Here is a 15,685-nt window from a genome sequence, read left to right on the forward strand (position 1 = left end):
CTGGCTGAGGGCTCCTCGGTCTTCTGTCCATCCTCACCCAATGGCAGAGACCAGTTTGGAGCATTTAAACCAGACTTTACTGGAAGCCTGAGGATGCCAGAAGGAAAAAAGAAAATAAATGGAATATAGTTTATCATATTCTACGTGGGTTCCTGCAGAAGGTGTCTTCCTGGCTGCCCCGAGGCCACCTCTGGGGGTGAAAGTAGAAACCTCTTCCTTCGTCCAGGAGCCTCTTCCTGCCCATAGAGGTCCCTCAACATCTAAGGGAACAAGGTCCAGAGAGAGCAAGTGAGAGAGACCCTCTCCTGCCCAAAGCCACGTCTTGGCTCCTAGGGTCCTGTCTAAGAAGTAACACCCCCAGAAGATTAAGAATGGGAGAATAACCCCCTCAGGGGGATCTCTCCAGGGCTGTGGCCTTATCTCATGGTTTCTTTAGACAACACAACAGAATATAACACAAGGATCCCAACACACACACACACACACACGCACGCACACACACACGCATCAAAGCCATTCAGTAGAGGGCCTATTACAAGGGTGGGGCCCCTTTCCTTTTTGTAGGGTGCAGCCGAGAGGCTGACCTGTACCCAAGACAAAGAGGCAGCATGGCCTATAGGAGCAAGAGCCCCAGAGAGCAACAACTTCTTCCCTGAGTGTAGGTAGGGTGGCAGAAAGTTCCTGGGGGACATGGTTGAGAAGGAAGCAAGCAGACCGGGGGGAGGGCGGGGGGAGCTTGGCAGAGGGAGCCCACAGAGCGGGAGAGAGCAGAGAGCTATCACCTCAAGGTTCTAGCTTATTTCTGCAGCTGGCTGCGACAAGACCCCCTCTTCGCTGCCATTCTTTTTCTTCTTCAGCTGTATCAGAACTTCACCCTCACTTGGTCACCTATTAGCACCCCTTCTCCTTTGGCATCAGAACCTTGGTTTTATTTAGGATTATAATGGGCTGAGATGTATGATTGCATTCCCCCAGCATCCCTTGCTCCTATGTGATCAATATGTTCCGGTTAATAAGACAAAAGACTATGTAAAGGATGCTGATTTGGCTGGGTGGTGTGCTTCTTTGCCCTCTGTCATTTTGTTCCCCTACCACTTGGAAGCAGGTCTCATGGCTGGAGCTGCAGCACCCATCCTGGACTGTGAGGTGATCTTAAGGGTAGAAGCCAAACACTAAGATGGTAGGGCAAAAAAGCTAGAGGGATGCACAGAGCAGCCTTGGCACTGGCTATCCCCAGATTTCTTTTACAAGGGGTGGGGAATATATCTTATTTCAGCTACTATTATTTTGTGTTTTCCATTTTGTTCAGGGGAAACTAATACTGATAAAAATCCTCTGCCCAAAGGGGGAACAAAGTTCTTCTTGTTTTATGTGGTCAGGGGTGGGTCAGGCCCAGGGAAACATTTTTCCTAAGTAGAAAATGCCGACAAGAGTTACGTGCCAACAAGGGTTGGGGTTGTTTCAATTACATATTGTGATAGAATAAACTACCTCCACACAGGGCAGCTTGAAACTACCATTTCATTATTTCTCAAAATTCTGAAGGTTAGTAATTTGTTCTCCAGCACCCAGGAGCACTGGCAGTGGACGCACATTGACAGCACCATCCAGCCACGAATGGAAAATTCTCCCTGGTGCAAAAGTGAACAATAGCAGTTTGCAGCATGAAAGCAATTGCTCAAGCCTGATAACAGGCCTAGGGGGAAGTCTGAAATGAGAAATGGGAGGCTGTTTTGTGTGCTCTCAGTGGGGCCTCACACATGCCCAACAGAGGAAAGTGAAGGCTTTGACTCCCCTCACAGCAGCCTGGAATCCAATCCCACAGGATTTGCATCCAGTGATACAGGGAAGCTGGCTGCAGGCAAGGTCTGTCCGTCTGAAGCTGTGCCGTAATCTAGGAAAGACAGATGGCCGTCAATGGGAGCTTCCTCTCTCCCAAATGGGAAAACAAGAAGCAGAGAATGGGAACAGGGGCCGGTTACCATATCCACCACGGACGCTTAGTTTCCCCAAATTTGAGAAGGTATCTGTAAAAAGATGCGTGGCAGAGATGTTTGTTTTTGCAGCAAAACAGTGTGAAGGTGATGAAGGAACAAGAGGGCTGGGATTCATTCATCCGTCCATCCATCCATCCATCCATCCATCCATCTATCCATCCATCCATCCATCCATCCATCCATCCATCCAGTCTAAAAGTATTTACTTGGAACATTGTATGTCCCAGGCACAGTTCTAGGCTCTGAGAACAAAATTTTTGTGATATAATTTTATATAGGGAAGAAAACAAAGCTCACAGGTAAAGGGGTGTGGTCATTATAAGGTTAGAGGTCAGGAGAGGCAGCTGGGCTAAGAGGACCTGCAGAAGTGTGAATCGCCTGCCACTCAGTGGGTGTGCCAGGGAGAGGAAACTGCGAGAGCAATGGTGTGAGGCAGGGATGAGGCTGGGTGTTGCTGAAAGGTCCCCGGGGGCCTGTGTGGTCAGCACAGTAGCTGAGGGGCAGCAGCACAGGGCATGGAGGGAGGCAGGAGGGGAGTCTGAGGGGCCCACAGAGCCACAGGTACTCGCACAGCCTCTCTCTCCACATGGCTCTCTAACAAAGATGTTGGGTTTCAAAAACGGCAGCCAGGTTCCAAGCACAAAAGCTCAGAGGCAGGACTGGGTGGAGCCTTTGGGTCCCTGGATTCAGCTGAGTATGTCAGAAAAAGCTTTGAGTGAGGATGGACCTGACCCCACTGACCTACTCTTTATTAAGAACTGGGGTAGTTGGGACGCCTGGGTGGCTCAGCGGTTGAGCATCTGCCTTTGGCTCAGGACATGATCCTGGAGCCCCGGGATCGAGTCCCACGTTGGCCTCCTGCATGGAGCCTGCTTCTCCTCCCTCTGCCTATGTCTCTGCCTTTCTCTCTCCTCTGAGTCTCTCATGAATAAATAAATAAAATCTTAAAAAAAAAAAAAAAGAACTGGGGTAGTCTCCAGATGTTCACTGGAGGAAGCTTGGGTGTTGGTCATTTATCCACAAGAAAGTAAAGACTGAAGACTCAGACGGGGGGCATCCAGGTGGCTCAGTCAGTGAAGTGTCTGCCTTCAGCTCAGGTCATGATCTCAGGATCCCGAGATCAAGCCCTACATCGGGCTCCCTGCTCAGTGTGGGGTCTGCTTCTCCCTCTTCCTCTGCTTCTTCCCACCCCTCTCATGCTTGCACGCTCTCTCCCTCACTCTCTCAAATAAATGAATAAAATTTAAAACAATAAAAAATAAAAATAAAAAATAAAGGCTCAGATGGAGCCACTCCTAACATGGGGGCAGCCAAGAGGAAGAGGAGAAAAAAGCCCCCATGGCCTTCTTGGCCCCATTCCTTTCTCTCCCCTCCCCCGGCTACAGGCCTCAAGCACATGCATGGGATGGGGCGAGCTCTGGGAGGACACATCCCCTTGGCCCCAGGCACTCCTCTCCCCATGGCGAGGGACACAGCCAGAGCAGGACTGGAGTGGGGCCCCTCAAGCCTGGGCTCAGAGCAAGCTGCCTGAGTCTGAGCATTCAGAGGCAATTCAGGTTCAGACCATGACCGCAGGGAACCAGAAGCATCAAGATTTGATCATCAGGCCACAATATGGATGATGAATTAATCCCCCAAAAGATAGCACCTTGTCCTCAGCACAGAGCCTCCCACAGATGTCCAGCCATGGTGTAGCCTCGGCGTGGGGGGATGTTTCCAACATCCACACGGCATCGCAGCAGAAGGAACAGGGGAGTGACGCCAGGGGGACAAACACGGAATCCCACCCAGGGCTCCTGGTCAGGGCCAAGAATCTGTTTGCAGACAGTCCTCTTGCACTGATTTTAGAAGAGGCTGTGTTTTGAGGCCACATAGCTTGAGACCCAAACCGGGACCCCTCATGCCTTCGCTGCCTCCACCTGTCCAAGTTCCAGTGACAGACAAGAGACAAGTGAGAATAGCCAAGGTGACAGCGGGAAGGTAGATAGACATCAAAAAAAAAAAAAAAAAAAAAAAAAAAAACGGACGGGGACACACTTTGGGCTATCTCACCCGGCTCACGATGCCTCTCTTTCTTGGCACTACAGTCTGCATCTATTATTGGGGTAGTAGGACAAAGAGAATTTCATTCACCAAAATCCAGAGAAAGTGCTGCCTTTGACCTGGTGACACACGGTGATGGGTTGCCAGGGTACACGCAGAGGAGAAAATCTTCTGAAGAGGGTGAGTCCTGCTAGCCAGAGGGCAGAGGGACGGCTTTGGGACGCAAGTTTAGGACCTGGGCTGGAACCAGGTGCAGTAATGGGCAGAGAAGCTGGAGAGATTGGAAAGGAAAGGGTAGGAGGAGAGCAAAGAATTAAAGTTGCTAGCAGATGTCGGCGAAGAGAAGTGGCTGATGGGGTCTGGACTGTTTGCTGCTGGTGCGCATGGGGCAACCCTTTGGAGCTCCGTGAGCATATCCTAAAGCCACACTACTGCGGCAGCCCAGGAATACTATAAAGGCGGAAAGGCAGCAGAGTGGAAGGGTGCCCCGGGGGGCGTCCCAGGGGGACGCTGCAACAGCAGTGAGCAGGCCCCTCTGCCTCGAATTTGTTACACCAGCTCCGAGCAAGCGTGCAACGGAGGCGTGGAGAAGCAGCCCGGCTAGCTGGAGCCACGGCCAGCGCGGGGAGCTAACGGCATCTGAGATGTGAAGGGTGAGAGGCGCTGCCTCGATTGTCCCCTTTGATAAAAAGCCCTCAGCCCTGCCTTATTGCCTGCCGAGCATGCAAAAATCCAGAAATGCAGGCAAGTCCCTGTTCTATCAAAGCCATTGAAACCTTGCCCCAAATGCCCGACAGCACTTTCAGCGGCCCCACTGTTAAAGTTGGGGAGAATCAAGTCAGTGGAGAGGGTGTCATCGCTCTTCTCGAGCCCTATTAACAATATAATACTTCCGATCTCCCCATTTGGACACAAGCAGCTGCCATGTGCCGGGAAAATAAAGGTCATAATAGGGGACAAAGGAGCATGAAATTGGCCCTGACCTTAGTCTCCAGGCAATGTGGGAAGCAGTGCCAGTTTCCACAGCTGTACCCCTTTCTCTCCTGTGGGGGTGTGTGGAGGGAGCTGATGGAGGCCACACACACACACCCTCGGAAATTCTAGAATATTCTAGAATATTCCGGCATTCCAGCAACCATTTGGTAAGAGTAGGTCTCATCACAGCAAGAGAACTCTGCTGACCAAGACACCATCACTCCACAGCTTCCAGGGAGGGCTTTCCCTGGTGGAAGAGACATGTTCACATCCATGAGCATGGAGGCAAGAGAAAGAAAGGACAATTTTTCCCTGATTGTCTTAGTCTGGGCTCAGCTTCCATGACACTGAGCTGGCCCTGACTCTCTCTGGGCCTTCGTGGCCCAAACCGCAACATGGGCCCTTGCTCTCTCGACTTCATGGGGCTACGGTAAGGCTAAAATGAGTTAACAGATGTGGTTTGCAAAGAAATAAGTGCAAGGGTATTCCTGGGACGCTAACATGCCCTTCCCAGCTGGTTAGAACTGGCCAGGGGACGCCTGGGTGGCTCAGCGGTTGAGCATCTGCCTTCGGCTCAGGGCGTGATCCTGGAGTCCTGGGGTCAAGTCCCGCATTGGGCTCCCTCCGGGGAGCCTGCTTCTCCCCCTGCCTATGTCTCTGCTTCTCTCTGTGTGTCTCATGAATAAATAAATACAATCTTAAAAAAGAAAAAGAAAAAGAAAAAAAAGAACTGCCACCGCCGCACAGCACCTGCCTGCAAACCCGGGCCTTGGCAACATCTGCCACAGAGCTTGTCCTGCCACCTCCACAAGACCGTGTTGGGCAATCTCAGGTTGTAACATTTCTGAAAACATGTTTTCACTGATTGACAGACCAGAGGAAGGCAGGGCACCATATCTCAACTCTTCTAGGAACTGCTTCGAAAAACAAGATTGCAGAAGGAGGGTGTGTGCCATGGTGTGGCAGGGGCTGGGGGGCTTTCGCTTGTCATACCCCCCATTCCCCCAACCTTCCTGGTTTATCTCTCCATCCTGGTTCCATTCACCATTCCAGCCATCAGGGCACATTCCTTGTCCCCTTCTGCTTCCCAGACCCTCCTCCAAGAGGCTTCCGCTGTAAGCAACCTCTCCATCTTCTCAGAAGCTAAAGCAAAGCCTTGGAGTCCTAAAAACCGTGGCCCTAAGACCAGCTGCGGCAGCATCAACTGGGCGCTAGATCACAATAAAGCTCCACCCAGGGTCCCAAAGAAGCACCCCGGGTGCTACCCAGGCTCACTGACCCGGGCTCTCCACTTTAACAAGACCCTGGGTGCTTCCCAGGCTCTGATTACCTGGCCCCAAGAGGCAGGCCTCCCCATATTTTGTCACCTGATACTGCCAGGCAGGTGTTCACACATGAACTTCATATCCTCAGGTGGATTACAAATCACTAGAAGGCACGGTGCCCACACTTTTGAGAGGACCAGACACAGGGCTCTGCACGCAGACATCCAGTGAACTTGGCCAGTCTGTCTAGATGTGGCCTGTGTCCTCATTCGTTCACATGTTTGCTGGGGGCCCACCCCCATTCAAGGCCCCAGGATACAGAGGAGACCACTGCTCCTGCAGAGCCTCCCCTCAAGCATGGAAGAAATAAATAAGCAGGTAAGACATGCATGTAAGTAGGTAAGTAATTGATGAGGCCATTTGAGTTGCTGGCAAGTGCCATGAAGAAAATAAAGCTGGCAGGAGTGACAGTGGCCAGTGGGGAGGTGGCCCCATTAGGATGGATGGTCTGAGAAGGTCTCCTTAGGAGTTCACATATCTACACCAAGAGCCCAGTGACAGGAAGGCATGGGCTGAGGCTTCTAGATGGAGGGAAGTGGGGAGGGCTAGGGTCCTCCCACAGAGGGGAGGGCCTGACTCATGTTTCCCCATGGGTCCTGTCTACCCTGCCCGATCCCAGGTGACCACAGCCTCCCCCCACCACGTCTCATCTGTCCACCACCAGCCTCTCGGAGAAGGACAAATCCCAGGCCTGTGTCCACCCGTCTGTGCCTGTGTGCCTGGCCAATGTGCAGGCCTTCCTCACTGTCGGGTAGCCACAGGCATGCCCATTTGCCCATCCCTTTCTCCAGAGCCAACTTTGCTCTCGCTTTAAACATGGTTGAGACCTCATCAAATATCCATGTGCCCAAGTGACAGGGATAAGGAAACAGGGCTTCTTTTAATAACTCTCTTCTGGAATAGTCAGTCTCCTCTTCCTGGTTGGGACCAGGTGAAGCCATCCTGGCCCTCACTACACGCTGCTCAAAGTGTGGTCTTCCAACGGGCATCACCCCCATCTGGGAGCTTATTGGAAACACAGAATCTCAGGCTCTACCCAAACCTACCCAACCAGAATCTGTAGTTTTAACAAGACCCCGAGGTAATCCAGTCCAGAGCAGAGTTTCGCCTCCAAACTCCAGTGATCTCTGGAAACTACCAAACAAGCCACGTAGAACAGCTCACATTACGTGAGGCAGGCAACCATCTAACTCACGGTCTAAAGCACGCCTGTGAACAGGAGCATAATTGTGAGCTTCACAGGGCACAGGGAGGTTAAGCAGCCTGCCCAGAGGCCTGGAAGTGGGAGGCTGAGTGTGAGCACCCATGGGTCTGACTATAGGGCCTGGCCTCTGACCACCCACCACGGCATACGAGGAGTCCTCTCGGAGATTGTGCGGTTAGCTCTGGTGCTGGAACAGAGTACTACACGCTGGGGTGTATGACATGTGCTGCCTCCCAGTTCTGGAGGCCAGAAGTCCAGCTGTCGGTAGGGTTGGATCCTTCCGAGGCTGTGAGGGAGAGGCTGTCCCATCCCTCACCCCATCTTCTGGTGATCTGCTGGCAGTCTCTAGCATTTCTTGGCTTCTAGAAGCATCGCCGGGATCTCTGCCTTCATCTTCACATGTGTCTGTGTCCAAATCTCTCCGCCTTTCCTAAGGACACCAGTCATATTGCATCAGGGCCCACCTGCATGACCTTGTTTTAACTCATTGTATCTGCAATGACCCTATTTCCACATGAAGTCACATTCGAGGTACAGGGATGAGGACTGAGATGTGATGTTAGGAGGACACAGTCAACCCATCACGGAGGTTGACAAAAAGACAGTACCAGCTGACTCTGTGCCTGTACTGGTTGGTGTCAGCTCACTCAGTCCTCATCATGACCCTGGAAGTTCTAGTCTCATCCTCGTTTTACAGATGGAAGAAACTGGGCCACTGCCAGGTAATGTGTCTTGTCCTAAGTCACGCAAGTCAGGCCCAGGTTGTATGGCCTCAAAATGTGTCCTACAGCCCTCTCAGATGGTTCATGTCACATGCCCCATGTGCAGTACTTTGTTATAGCACCAGAGTTAAAAGCACCATCTCTGGTGTGACTCCTCCATCTGATGTGGTGGGTGGTCTGGGAGGATACTGATATCACGTTTATATCATTTCTTTCTTTTAAAACAAAGATTTTATTTATTTATTCATGAGAGACACAGAGACACAGGCAGAGGGAGACACAGGCTCCCCGAGGGGAGCCCGATGCGAGACTCGATCCCAGGACCCCGGGATCATGACCTGAGCTGAAGGCAGACGCTCAACCACTAAGCCACCCAGGCGCCCCTCAATTATATAACTTCGTTAGCAAATTGTTGCTGGGTTTTGGCTCGGTGTGTCCAGGACAGTGTCTCTGAAACCGAGCTATATGGTCTAGTAGAAGATCCATGGTGTTCGGCAAGCGCGAGGACCCTTGATGCAGAGAAAACATGCACTTAAAGCAAACAAAACAGGAATGCCACCTTAGTCTGAAGGAAAACCATAAACTAAGTGTCGCTGGTGGTGCCTAGCAGGCAGCAGGTGCCCAGGAAATGTTAGCCACTGTTGCTATTTCATTAAGCAGCTACTATGTGCCGGGCTCTGGGCAAGGCACCTGACTTATATTTCCTTCTAAGGCTTATAACCACCCTAGGAGATAAATACTATTATTCCCAGGGGCATCTGTGTGGCTCAGTCGGTTAAGCATCCGACGCTTGGTTTTGGCTCAGGCGGTGATCTCAGGGTCGTGAGATCGAGCCCGGCATCAGCATCGGCTCCATGCTCAGGAGTCTGCTTGAGATTCTCTCCCTCTGAACCCCTCCTGCGCTCACTCTCTCATGCACGTGTGCTCTCTCTCTCTCAAATAAAAATGGATAAATCTTTTTTAAAAATACGATTAGTCCCATTTTATTATAGACGAGGAAACAGAGGCCCCAGTGAGTAAAACTTAGCTCGAAGAGCAAAGGCAACAGGCCAGCTCTTATCCCCAGCCCAGGGCCCAGGACTCTTCTTTGTAAGACATAAAACAGGCCGAGACTCTGAGCAGAGAAGCCTCCGAATATTACAGCAGAGGAGATTTGCATGTACCACGTGGCCAGGCCTCCGCATCCAAGTTCATATTTCCAGGTCAGAGCGCCTTCTGGGGAGGAAGGCGGCGGCCTCCCAGCTCCGGTCTCCTTAAGTGCACCCTGGGAAGTCTTCACACTGCCTTTCTTTTCCCCCGGTGGTCTAATCTGGAGTCAGATCCAGCCGCTGGCTCCTACAGCCGGGGAAGGACTGCGAGCCAACAGGAAAACAACAGGTGAGCTTCTGAACAGTCCCCTTCTGTGCCCCAGGCAGGGTGTCTGCCCGGGCGACCGCAGGGCCGCAGTGACTTCCAGAACCTTCTGTCTCTGCAGGTGTTTTAGGAACTTGGCCTCAGCGCTTCAGTGACCCATATTTTATTACCTTTCAGGTTTCTATAATTCATCATTCACTCCTTTCTGAAACCCTAGAATGAAAGTATAGCAGCTCAGCGCCCCGGCCTCTCCCCCATTCTCTCCCCAAACACATCGGCCTATTTGTTCTCTTTATCCCTGCTCTTCCTGTTGCATTCTGCACATTCAATGGGGAAAGAGTGAAACCGGATGGCTGGACCCAGTGCGGGGAAATGACTTCAGAGCCACCTTTGTTTCCCCTCATTCCTTTGAGCACACTTGGCCCTGCGTCTCTATGAAAGGGCTTGTTTGAACCATTTGGAACATCTAGCGAGCGAGGGATGGCTGTAGCCAGAATCGCTCGCATCTTTTCAGGCTGCCTGAGACTCTAGATTAAACTGCCAAATTTTTGCAACAAAACTAACCATGACATTGGACATTGTGTTATAAATTAGCCACAGCCTTCCAAGCAAATTGTCTCTTTTCATTGTATCAATGGAAGCCTTTGGAACATTTGGCTTCAGCTACTGACTTTAGGGAGACGCAGAGAATATTTTTGTTCTGCCCCAAACCAACCCCTTCAGGCACCGAGTCACATGTACTAATAACGTATGTATCTTTAATTCGCAGTTACCCTTATCACGCTGACCCGGAGGACCTCTGTGCGTGACATTCCATGTCCCTGCCTCAAATTCTGCAAACGTGCTTTTAGGTGTTGATGGGACAGGCTCTCCGGTTGTTCTTAAAAAAAGATGTTACTTCTCTCCTTTACACCGCTTTCCACAAGGATGACTTGAAATTTCTTTTAAAGAAGAGTTCTTTCAGGATATGCGGGGAGAGGTATTAAAATGTGTTCTTCTAGAGCTCCAGGGACATGTAGAATTTCAGCATTTGGTCCTCACGGAAGCAGTGAGAATGTATTTCTGTTAGATCACCCTGAGTTTGAAAAAAAAAAAAAAAAAACCCAAACACCCAGTCTGTTTGAGCTCTGTCGCCAATAGCCTAATCAACCTTTTATTAGTAAAAAGGAATCTGAAAAATACTCAGATGCCCTCTGATTTTTGTTTCCTTTTTTTTTCTTTCTACATTTCTCCACGCACACAAAAAGAGTCAGAAGACAAATGTGGACTTGGAAATACTCTTAAGTAGTCAAGTTTATTAAAATCAGATCCAAATGACATTTATTAAAAAATACAATAGGGACGCCTGGGTGGCTCAGCCGTTGAGTGTCTGCCTTCGGCTCAGGTTGGGACCCTGAGGTCCGGGATCGAGTCCCGCCTCCAGCTCCTTGCAGGGAGCCTGCTTCTCCCTCTGCCTGCGTCCCTGCCTCTCTCTCTGTGTCTCTCATGAATAAATAAATAAAATCTTAAAAAAATAAGAAATAAAAATAAAATAAACCTCCCTATAATAATTATGAAACACACCCACTATTTTGATCATCGGTAGCGTTTGAACCAGAACGGAGTACACTGCATCACTGCCCGTGCGCTTCCACACCAGACGTAAAGGACAACTGTGACAATGACATAGCTTTGAAATAACATCGTAAGTCCCTGTGAACATCCTGGCAGCTCTTAACAACTCAATTACCTTGAGCTGTTCCCTTCTGAAAGTGAACAAAAATCATATTCTTTCCAATTTGCCCAGCAGGAATTTTTTCTTAACCTGAACCATGTCTAAGTGTGACTTAGATTGTGCCAAGGTGGTCCCCAGGGGAGAGGGACAGCAATGTCTCTAAGGAGCTCTGCTCCATCCAAGAACACTGACCAAAGGGCGACCCGCCTTCTCCTGCCCGTGCTCTCTATCTCCCTGCTACTCACTACTGCTCGCCTGCACCCAGAAAGATGCTGAGCACCCCTCTCCCTGTGACGCCTTCCCTGTGTTCTGTGTTCCAGGCAGGGTTGTCCTGGGATGGAACCTCATTAAAGGGCAAGCCTTAGGTGCGGCTGTCACTTCTCAGAGTGAATTATAAGTTTCAACACCTCACACATCCCTTAAACTTTCCGAAGAATTTTGCCCATCTTAGAAGAAAGTAGCACTTTAAAAAGCAACCTCTATTATTTGATTATCAGTCAGGCTCTGGCCAGTTTGAACAGCATGTTTTGACAAAGACAACTTTTTCCCCATTTAGCTGACCTTCCTCAAGAGGCAGTCTCTCAAGTGCCAACAGAGGGCTCTGAGTGGTGGGCAGGCTTCACAGAGGCATGGTCTGTCTGTGATTATGGGGAGGTGGATGGGGCTACATCCCAAGCACACATTTCCCCTCACACACTGGCTGGGGCTTTGGGTCCCCACTGTCTGCCATTTCAAAGATTTGAGCTCCTTGACCCAAAGCAAGGGTGGCCAGCAGGGTTGGAGGAACGGGTGGGAGAAGCTCTAGGTTTCTATACAGGGGAAAGGAAGCCTGACACATCTCCTGGGGGTGAAAGGAGTCACTAGCACACTCACACAAGCCCCTTTAGGCAAAGACAAGAGTGGTTGTTATGGGGGACACAAGTAGCTCTCCAAGTATGTCCTGAATGTGGGAGGCCACAGCAGCTGCCTCCCCTTGAGACAGCCCACGGGGCCCCTGCCAGGAGCTATAATGACTCGCTGGCCCTTGCCAGCTGTCACACTTTGCATGCCACTGGAGCTCCGGTCCAGCAGAAGGGGCCATCCAAGTCACCAGTTTCAACAAGCGCCAAATCCTGTGCCCATGCTGGGCCCGTACGGCCACCCAGAACCCTCTTGGAGGGCTCCAAGGAGAACACTTCAATGCACACTGACCAGCATGTCCGCCTGACTGTGTCCAGGGCCAGGGGAATGGAGTTCTCCTTCCCAAGACAGAAATGTGGTGAGATCAAGAGCTAAAGGGAACCCTTAGGGACATCCCTGGTAAAGAGGGGCCCTTCAAGGGGGGAGAGCAGTGTGTGTCTTTCCATCTCATGGATTCCTGGGGCGCCTCCCCCGCCTCGTGGGTGGGAAACATATGGGGGTGCCCTTTGGCCACTCTATCCTAGGCATTAGCTTCTGTCTTTCTCACTCACTTCCTCTTCCTGCTGGCAGGGTAAGGCCCCAGGGCCCCTGCCTAGCATGGGGACACAAGAGGAATGCCCCAATATGGTACCCCAGCTGTAGGACAGAGGGGGCCTCAGGGTGAAGGTGGGCACTACCAGCGTGGGCTGGTGCAGGGTTTGCCGAGGTGGGACCCCGAGAGCCCTCTCTTCTGGACTTGGCTGGAACCCATCAACTCATTGCTACTGGCTTGGCCTCGGCTGGTCCCTCCATTCCTTCCCCCAGCCGCCAACCCTCCTCATCATGGCCTCCTCTTGGCTTGCTGGAAGCCTGGTCCAGCTGGAGGGACTTCTAGAAGCCAGCCACTGATGGTACAGCTCTGCCTCTCCTGTCTGACGGCACCCCGTCAACTCCAGAAACCCACTACTCTCCAGGAGCCTCAGTTACATCATCTACAGCAGGGATTTTTAAAAATACCCAGCTCACAGGGTTCTAGTAAAAACCAGATGTCTGTAAAAATATTTTGAAAAGAAGAACTGTTTTCAAATGAGCAGCGAGCCGCTTACCTGCTTGGAACTTCTGAGGTCAATTTGCTTGGTCTCTCTCCTTCCTGTCCAGTACATTTCTGCTTGGAGACTTAGCTCCTGCCCACCTAGGCTTCATCTCTCTTCCTAAGCGACCTCTCCAACACTTTGTCAAGTCAAGGCCTCCTGGGGCCCAGGGGGTCCTACCTGGTTCCTCCCCTCTCTGTGCGACCGACAGGAAACTCCTGGATTACAGCAAATTGGGAGTTTGAACATCTCAAGGGGTGAGCCTGTGAGCTAGAGATTTCAGACCAATTCCTAGACATCCCCCGGACACACAGTAGGGGCAAAGCTCCATTCTGAACTTTGGAAGGATACAGGAGTGAATCGGTGGTCCCCGTCCTCAAAACAATCACGTCCAAATGCGGAGATGATCTCCACATAACACAATTGAGGCCACAGGGGCAAGCTCTCAGTGGTTTGTCAAACATGATGGGGGTGGGAGAGAGAGATGAGATTTCATCGAGGCTTCAAGAAGAAAGTAGTATTGAACAGAGGGACGGGCAGGATGTCACAGGTCAGAAGCAGAGATCAGAATGAGCCTATGGAGCCAATGTTGGTGGGAGAAAACGAGAACCAAGCAGCCTTGAAATCTGCAAGCCCAGGTTTCTAGAGCTGAGATCAGTTTCCATGGCGGACAAACGTCTCTCTTCTTATCCCAAGGAGGACCAAGATGGAAAAGCTCATTTTCTTTCTGTGACCCTTGACATCACGCTGTCCAACAGGACTTTCTGTGACAAAGGTTATGTTCTCTGTGCTGTCCAATAGATGGCTTCTAGCCACCTGGAACTCCTAAATGCTCAAACAATGCTAGTGCAACTTGGGAACTAAATTCCAACTTAATTTTATTTTAATTATTAGATTTTATTAGCCACAGGTGGACTAGTGGATGGTAGAAGTTTAGATGCCAGTGCCCTCTTCCGCATGCCCCTTTGCCATGCTATGATGACAGGCTGCAGTACTAGGCCCAGGCCCTGGGGTAGAAAACTTCTATAGCCTCCACATGATGTCATTTGGGGAAGAGGAAATACAGTCCCACCCTCAACAGATATGAGCCAGTGGGTGGATTTTTGTTTGTTTGCTTGTTTCTAATAAACGGCCAGTTTCTATGTGGTTTTTGCTTAAACCAGAGTAGAGTCACTGATAGAATGGATACATGTCCCTTTTGGGGAGGAAAGGTACCTAGGACCCCCAAAGCTCCTAAGTCCCTTAAAGACCTTTCAACCAGTGGGAGGGGAGACAGTGGCCAGGTGTAACCATTCTTTTTTTTTTTTTAAGATTTTATTTATTCATGAGAGACACAAAGAGAGAGAGGCAGAGACACAGGCAGAGGGAGAAGCAAGCTCTATGCAGCAGGGAGCCCGACGTCGGACTCGATCCCAGGACTCCAGAATCAAGCCCTGGGTCAAAGGCAGGCGCTAAACCCCTGAGCCACCCCAGGGATCTCCCTGGTGTAACCATTCTAATACGACTAGCCCTTGAGCCTAGAAATTCAGTCCTGAAAACCTGGCAAGAAATCACATATTTAAAACAAACACAAACACAAAAACAAACAAACAAACAAAGACAAAACCCGTTACACCCATTGCAGCACTGCCATATTCATTGCAGCATTATTCACAAAAGAAGTCAAAAGGTGGAATCAACCCAGGTGTCCGACTCTGGAGAAATGGGCAAACAAAATACGGTGAACACGCACCACGGGGTGCCACTCAGCCTGTGACAAGGGCCACAACATGGATGAACCTTGAGGCCACTGTACTAAGTCAGCCAGTCACTAAAAGACGAATCAATGCCCTATGATCCCACTGGAAGGAGGTGGGTAGAGCAGTCAAACGCATGGACAGAAGAAGGGCGGTGGCCCAGCGCTGCTCAGGGGCGGGCTGGGAATCACTGGTGCGCACGGGGTTCGCATCCTGCGCGGTGAGGGGATCTGTCATTGGCTGTACGAGCGAGCGCGGGCTGTCACTTAGCACTACCTGCGTGCATTAAGACGGTTAAGACGGCAGTGCCCGGTTCCTTGCACTGGGCTACAATTTACAATACGCACACGTGTACAAAAGGTAGAGGCGGAGAGGGGCAGGCAGCCGCAGCCGAGCCAGCAGGCCTCCAGGAACAACCCCGTCTCACCCCGAGAGGCGCCGTCGCCCCCCCTCCGGGCCGGGCCGGTCCTGTGACCCTCACAATAACCTTCTTGAGCGCTGCCAGCGGCACCTCCGCGCCGGCCCGAGGCGGGGCGGCCAATGAGCGCGCGCCTGGCCCCGGCCTCGCGCCCCCATTGGCTGCGCCCGGCGGCCCGCGGCCCCGCAGGTTCCCAAGCCGGGTTTAAAGGGGTCGGCGGCGCGCCGC

The 15,685-nt window shown here is 51.3% G+C and overlaps 2 long non-coding RNA genes across 3 annotated transcripts; one reads left to right on the forward strand and one right to left on the reverse strand.

The window, feature by feature from the left end:
* Window positions 1-829: 829 nt before the first annotated feature.
* On the reverse strand, window positions 830-5,163 carry LOC144301849 (uncharacterized). Of its 2 annotated transcripts, none has more exons than XR_013368741.1 (3): window positions 5,024-5,163; window positions 4,050-4,311; window positions 830-1,894 (listed from the first exon to the last, which is right to left on the reverse strand). It is a non-coding gene; the product is annotated as an uncharacterized LOC144301849 (long non-coding RNA). The 2 variants fall into 2 exon arrangements; XR_013368742.1 differs by lacking the exon at window positions 830-1,894 and adding an exon at window positions 1,901-2,687.
* On the forward strand, window positions 5,051-10,741 carry LOC144301848 (uncharacterized). Its single transcript, XR_013368740.1, has 4 exons — window positions 5,051-5,445; window positions 6,429-6,658; window positions 9,469-9,643; window positions 10,389-10,741. It is a non-coding gene; the product is annotated as an uncharacterized LOC144301848 (long non-coding RNA).
* The last annotated feature ends 4,944 nt before the right edge of the window (window positions 10,742-15,685 follow it).

Source organism: Canis aureus, chromosome 30 (assembly GCF_053574225.1).
Source record: "Canis aureus isolate CA01 chromosome 30, VMU_Caureus_v.1.0, whole genome shotgun sequence".
Taxonomy (NCBI): domain Eukaryota; kingdom Metazoa; phylum Chordata; class Mammalia; order Carnivora; family Canidae; genus Canis; species Canis aureus.